Raw genomic sequence first — 7,571 nt, 5'->3', positions numbered from 1 at the left:
CTGTCAAAAACAAACTTACAACTACCCTTCTCGGGTCTATCATAGCACAAAGTCTCATATTGATACAAGTTGTTTTTTTCAGATGAATAACACATACTAATAGGGGAAGAAACATGTATAGCATCATCCATTTGTACATCTTATGGTTGTGTATTAAATGCAATATCAATTCCATCAATACTACAAATGCCATGAACATGGTCGGTGGAAGAACTATCAAATTAGGGTAAACTAAAAGTGACACAGTCATCCCCTACATTAAGTTCTAACTTCCCTTCAAATACGTCTATTTTAGCTCTAGTTGTGGCAAGGAAAGGTCTCCCCAAAATTAATGGTACACCATGCTCATTGTCCATATCCAAAACCACAAAGTCCACAGGAAATATGAACTCATCTACCTTAACTAGCACATTTTCCACAATTCCCCTAGGAAGCTTAATGAGCGAATTGACTAATTGAATGCACATCCTAGTGGATTTTGCCTCCCCCAAACCTAGCTTATTGAACAAACTAGTGTGCATGACATTTATACTAGCCCCCAAATCAGCTAATGCATCATCAACAGACAAATTACCTAAAGTGCAGGGAATAGTGAAACTCCTTGGATCGTGACGTTTCTTTGGCAACTTGTTTTGAAACACCGCTGAGCACTCCTCGTTAAGCTGAACATAGGAGACCTCCTCCAACTTCCTTGATGGGAATTGTAGGTTTCATCAATTAACTCGCCAATAGCAAAAATACTATGATAAGTTGAATTAGAAGAAAACTAAAAATTACCAATTTAATCCACAAATTCGGATCGTTCAAAGATTGAAGTAAGAAGATGGATGCTACTTAACCCCTTTACCAACAAGGATAAAGATACTAAGATAGACTTTGAATTTCCTCTTATGCCACAAACAAGAAAGTTTGATAAATAACAAGAAAACAAAGATTTAGATTTTGACACCACAAGCTAGAATAAAGCTTGATAAGTCGCAAAGTTCAAGCAAGAAATTAAAGACAAAATTCCTCACAATAAAACTCAAACAAAATTTCATATATCAAATTCAATCATGCTCTAAAAGAAAGAGAAAAGGACTTGTTTGTATAGAATACAAGTCCATGCACACACTACTAAAATAGACTCACACACATAGGATTACTTTTACTCTTAAATGGCCTTAGTAACCACTATCCACACTAATAGCCATTACTTGGTATTAATTACCCCATTAACTTGTATATGGTGGCTCTTAATAACCACTACCCACATTGATAGCCATTACTTAGTATTAATTACCACATTAACTTGTATGGTGGCTACATGTAACCCTAATTTTTATTAACATAAAAACAAGTTAAATATTATTCCTTGGGCCTCCATGGATGCCTTATTGGGTTGAAGTTCTTAGGCTTTCCAAATGTCCCTAATTAAACCCAATATGGCTCGTTGAAGCTTCTTGGATTTGGACCTTGTGATTGGGCCTTCTTGTACTATTAATGGATCTTGGATCTCTTTAAGCTTTGAACTTGGATTCACATCATTCCCCCTTTCTTCAAAAGGATTTGTCCATAAATTAGCTCCATCATCTTCATCACCTACATCAAACAAAGACAAGTCACTAACATTGAAAGTAGCACTAACATTGCCATACTCACTTGGAAGTTCTAGCTTGTAGGCATTGTTGTTGATGCGTTGAAGCACTCTAAAAGGACCATCTCCTCTTGGCATAAGCTTTGATTTCCTTTGGTTAGGAAATCTTTCCTTCCTCAAGTGCACCCACACCCAATCTCCAGGCTCAAAAATGACTTGCTTCCTCCCTTTGTTGTGTTGCTTTTTATATTGGAGTGATTTCTTCTCAATGTTTGCATGCACCTTCTCATGCAAAGTCTTGATGAATTCAGCTTTCTGTTTCCCTTCTAAATTAGCTTTGTCCAATGGCAATGGTAGCAAATCTAATGGAGTCAATGGATTGAATCCATACACAACTTCAAAGGGTGAGCAATTTGTTGAACCATGCACACTCCTATTGTAAGCAAATTCCACATGTGGCAAATATTCTTCCCAATTCTTCAGATTTCTTTGGATGAGAGCCCTCAAAAGTGTTGCAAGTGTCCTATTGACCACCTCTGTTTGTCCATCCGTTTGCGGATGACAAGTTGTAGAATACAAAAGCTTTGTCCCCATCTTTCCCTAAAGAGTCTTCCAAAAGTGACTTAGGAATTTGACATCCCTATCACTCACAATGGTCCTTGGCACTCCATGAAGCCTTACAATCTCCTTGAAGAATAGATTCGCAATATGGGTTGCATCATCTGTCTTGTGACATGGAATGAAATGTGCCATTTTGCTAAACCTATCCACAACAACAAAAATAGAATCTCTCCTTCCCTTGGACCTAGGTAATCCTAAAACAAAGTCCATAGAAATGTCTACCCAAGGTTCATTTGGTATGGGAAGAGGTGTATACAAACCATGAGGCATTGCTTTGGATTTGGCTTGTTTGCAAGTAATGCATTTCTCATAAATTCTCTCAACATCCCTTTTCATGTGTGGCCAAAAGAAATGGTCACCCAACATATCCAAAGTTTTCTTAATCCCAAAATGTCCCATTAAACCTCCACTATGTGCCTCTCTCACAAGTAACTCTCTCAAAGAACTTTGTGGCACACACAATTTGTTTTCCCGAAAAAGAAAACCATCAAACTTATAGAACTTATCAAAACCCCCTTTCTCACATACCCCATAAACATTAGCAAAATCAGGATCATTAGAATACAGATCTTTTATGTATTCAAATCCTAATAATTTTGCATCAAGTTTAGAGATCAAGGCATACCTTCTTGACAATGCATCGGCCACCACATTTTCTTTCCCTTGCTTGTACTTAATGATGTATGGAAAGGATTCAATGAATTCCACCCATTTTGCATGTCTCTTGTTGAGCTTTCCTTGTCCTTTGAGATACTTCAAGGACTCATGGTCAGTGTGAATTATGAATTCTTTGTAGCCAAAATTAATGGTACACCATGCTCATTGTCCATATCCAAAACCACAAAGTCCACAGGAAATATGAACTCATCTACCTTAACTAGCACATTTTCCACAATTCCCCTAGGAAGCTTAACAGAACGGTCAGCTAATTGAATGCACATCCTAGTGGATTTTGCCTCCCCCAAACCTAGCTTATTGAACAAACTAGTGTGCATGACATTTATACTAGCCCCCAAATCAGCTAATGCATCATCAACAGACAAATTACCTAAAGTGCAGGGAATAGTGAAACTCCTTGGATCGTGACGTTTCTTTGGCAACTTGTTTTGAAACACCGCTGAGCACTCCTCGTTAAGCTGAACATAGGAGACCTCCTCCAACTTCCTTGATGGGAATTGTAGGTTTCATCAATTAACTCACCAATAGCAAAAATACTATGATAAGTTGAATTAGAAGAAAACTAAAAATTACCAATTTAATCCACAAATTCGGATCGTTCAAAGATTGAAGTAAGAAGATGGATGCTACTTAACCCCTTTACCAACAAGGATAAAGATACTAAGATAGACTTTGAATTTCCTCTTATGCCACAAACAAGAAAGTTTGATAAATAACAAGAAAACAAAGATTTAGATTTTGACACCACAAGCTAGAATAAAGCTTGATAAGTCGCAAAGTTCAAGCAAGAAATTAAAGACAAAATTCCTCACAATAAAACTCAAACAAAATTTCATATATCAAATTCAATCATGCTCTAAAAGAAAGAGAAAAGGACTTGTTTGTATAGAATACAAGTCCATGCACACACTACTAAAATAGACTCACACACATAGGATTACTTTTACTCTTAAATGGCCTTAGTAACCACTATCCACACTAATAGCCATTACTTGGTATTAATTACCCCATTAACTTGTATATGGTGGCTCTTAATAACCACTACCCACATTGATAGCCATTACTTAGTATTAATTACCACATTAACTTGTATGGTGGCTACATGTAACCCTAATTTTTATTAACATAAAAACAAGTTAAATATTATTCCTTGGGCCTCCATGGATGCCTTATTGGGTTGAAGTTCTTGGGCTTTCCAAATGTCCCTAATTAAACCCAATATGGCTTGTTGAAGCTTCTTGGATTTGGACCTTGTGATTGGGCCTTCTTGTACTATTAATGGATCTTGGATCTCTTTAAGCTTTGAACTTGGATTCACATCATTCCTTTTTCTGCTAAGTATGTCCTTTAAGAACTTAGCATACTTTAGCATCTGCTCCAATGCATCAATAAAAGGCAAGTTAGTATGCAGTTGTCTAAAAATATCTAAAAACTTACTGAACTACTCTTTCGCCTCTGCTTGTTTAGCTCTAGCAGGATAAGGAATCTTAGGTTCATATTCCTTGACTGGAATTGATTTCACCTTTCTTCCCTTAGGTTCCCTAACCTTACTGCTCGCCTCAACCTACACATCAATAGTGGCGTCATAAAAAATAGGCTTAGAAGGAGCTGAAACTAACTTACCTAAACGTAAAGTGATGGCATTCATGTGCTCCCTCGGGTTAGACTCAGTGGTGCTCGGGAGCGCTCCTTGCTGCCTCTCAAACAACATTTTAGAGATTTGGCCAATCTGGGTCTCCAAGTTCTGAATCGAGGCCTGCTGGTTCCTAAGCGCACTATCTGTTTGCTGGAACCTCATCTTCGTAGACGTCACAAACTTCATCATAAGCTCCTCTAAATTTGACTTCTTTTCTAGTAGAGGAGGAGCTTGTGCAGGCCTAGCTGAATGTTGCTACGGCTGTTGATGAAGTCTCTGAAAACCAGGTGGACCCTAAGCGTTATTGTTCCTCCAACTAAAGTTGGGATGATTGCGCCACCCAGGGTTGTATGTATTGCTGTAAGGATCGTTCTGCTGCCTTGAGGCATTCCCCATATAGTCAACCTGCTCAACATCAGAAGACAGAGCAGAATTAGATGGAAAAGTAGTAGAGGATGAAGCAAACATACCTCCCGTAGTATAGTTCGCACTATAATGCGGGCCACCATAAAACTCGCAGCCAACGTTCGCTGCATGAACCGGCATCTGGAGTTGGTCAATCTTCTTGGCTAGAAGCTCCACCTGAGCTGCCAAGGCTACTGTAGAGTCCACTTAGTTTACCACTCCCTATCTTCCTGGTCGGCTCCTAGAGGATTGCCACTGACAGTTGTTCATGGCCATTTCCTCTATCAGGTTCGAGCCCCGCCGCCCATCGCTTAGCGCCCACCGGCCGCAAAGATCCACCATTTGCCTCGTTGCAAGGTTCAACCCGTTGTAGAAGGTATGAACCTGCATCCACACTGGCAATCCGTGATGTGGGCAGCATCTCAAAAGATTTTTAAACACCTCTCATGCATCGTACATGCTTTCATCATCAAACTGCATAAAAGAAGATATGTCATTTCTAAGTTTAGCAGTTTTAGCAGGAGGAGAATACTTATATAAAAAATTTTCATCCAATGCCCTCTAGGTAGTAATCGTTTGTTGTGGAAGGGATTGCAACCATCTCTTAGCTCTGTCCCTCAAGGAAAATGGAAACAATCTCAGCCGAATGGCGTCATCGGTTGTTCCGTTTATCTTGAATGTGTCACAAATCTCTAAAAAATTAGAGTTGGGATCCTCACTAGGCAATCCTCCAAACTGCACGCTCTGCTGGATCATCTGGATCACGTTGGCTTTTATTTCAAAATTGTTGGCCGCTATAGCAGGTCTGACTATACTAGTTTTCGTCCCATCCAAAGATGGTCGAGCAAACTCGTACATCGTCCTCTGATCCTCATCGGCACGGGGGTTGAGGTTCTCCATCGTCGGTTCCTTGAACCTGAAACTGTAACTCCGTCCTCCTCCTCAACTGCCCGCAAACGCTGCCTCAATAATCCGAGAGCACTCGGCCTCGGATAAAGGGTGCTATAGGATCAGGGTTAGAGCTCCTGGTCATATACTACCTGAAACCGACAACCAAACAACCACCAATCAATCAAAAAATAATAAAATAAATAAAAGAAACCAAAAAAAAAATTAATAAACAAATAATGACTAAATTAACAATTCACTTTAGTTTACCGTTACTTTCCCCGGCAACGGCACCAAAAACTTGATGGGCTACTTATGCAACCTACACTTAAGGCAGTGAACCTATCGATGCGGTCTAGCACTAGTGAGTATCATGGTTGTATCCCTGGAGATCGGGTAAACCTAAAGTTACTACTGTTCATTATGTTATTTAATCTGAAATAAGGTGTGAGAAGTCTAAATTAATTAACTAATGCTTATGAATGCAAATAAAGGAACAACAACAACTGACAATCAAAAAACAACCGTAACAAAGAAGCAAACCCAAAAGGGACCTAAGTGATGGAATTCTAAGGTTGATTTTATAAACTGCCAATCTTGCTACCCGTGCCTAAATCCTGAATCAAACTCCGCTCCTCTCTCGAGCTCACTGAGTTCCTAAATCTGCACTTACCTAATGGAATCTCTTCCTATCAGATTATTACAAATTAGCATTAAGCCCGTAAATCAATCAATCAATCTCTATCGAGGAGTCCGAAAACCTGAAAAATTCATAAACATACCACAGTGCGATCAACCAGGAATAAATATGAGTCAAATACGCGAATAAATGGCTGATAAACAGTCAATAAACATGCATAGAATCATCTACATCAGTAGCCCATCAAGTTTTTGGCGCCGTTGCTGGGGACAGTAACGGTAAACTAGAGTGAATTGTTTCTGTGTTAATTTAGTCATTATCTGTTTATTCATTCATTCTTTATTTATTTCATTATTTTATTTTATTTTATTTTATTTTATTACTTTTGTTGATTGGTGGTTTTTTGGTTTTCCGTTTCAGGTAGTTTATGACTAGGAGCTCTAACCCTGATCCCATAGCACCCTTATCTGACCCGGAGCACTCTCTCAGATTATTGAGATGACGTTTGTACGCAGTTGAGGAGGAGGATATTTGTGAATATGAGAAAATAACCCCGTAAGAGAGGTATATTTGGAAATATGAGAAAACAACCCCGTAAGAGGGGGTATATTTATGAGTATGAGAAAACCAACCGACAAAAAGGGTATATTTTTAATATGAGAAAACAACCCCGTAAGAGGGGGTATATTTATGAGTATGAGAAAACCAACCGACAAAAAGGGTATATTTTTAATATGAGAAAACAACCCCGTAAGAGAGGTACATTTGTCAATATAAAAGAACAACCCCGTAAGTATGGTATATTTGTGAGTATGAAGAAACAACACCGTAAAAGGAGCATATCTTTAAATATGAAAAATCAACCCCGTAAGAGGCCTATATTTATAAATATGAGAAGACTACCCTATAAGAAGGGTATATTTGTGAGTATGAGAAAACAACCACGTAAAAGGGGTATATTTATGAGTATGATAGAACAACCCCATAAAAGGGGTGTGTTTGTTACTATAAGAAAACCATCCCGTAAGATGAGTATATTTATGAATATGAGAAAACAACCCATGAGAGGGGCATATATGTTAATATAAGAAAATAACCCAGTAAGTGGGGTGTATTTGTGAGTGTGA

The 7,571-nt window shown here is 38.6% G+C and overlaps 1 non-coding gene across 1 annotated transcript; it reads left to right on the top strand.

Annotated features, from left to right (window-relative positions):
* The first annotated feature begins 5,316 nt into the window (after positions 1-5,316).
* Positions 5,317-5,423, top strand: LOC112534471. The gene has a single exon (XR_003078758.1). It is a non-coding gene; the product is annotated as a small nucleolar RNA R71 (small nucleolar RNA).
* Positions 5,424-7,571: the final 2,148 nt, after the last annotated feature.

This window comes from Ricinus communis, chromosome 2 (assembly GCF_019578655.1).
Source record: "Ricinus communis isolate WT05 ecotype wild-type chromosome 2, ASM1957865v1, whole genome shotgun sequence".
Taxonomy (NCBI): domain Eukaryota; kingdom Viridiplantae; phylum Streptophyta; class Magnoliopsida; order Malpighiales; family Euphorbiaceae; genus Ricinus; species Ricinus communis.
Note: the sequence above shows the minus strand (reverse complement) of the source record. Positions and strands in the feature narration are given on the sequence as shown.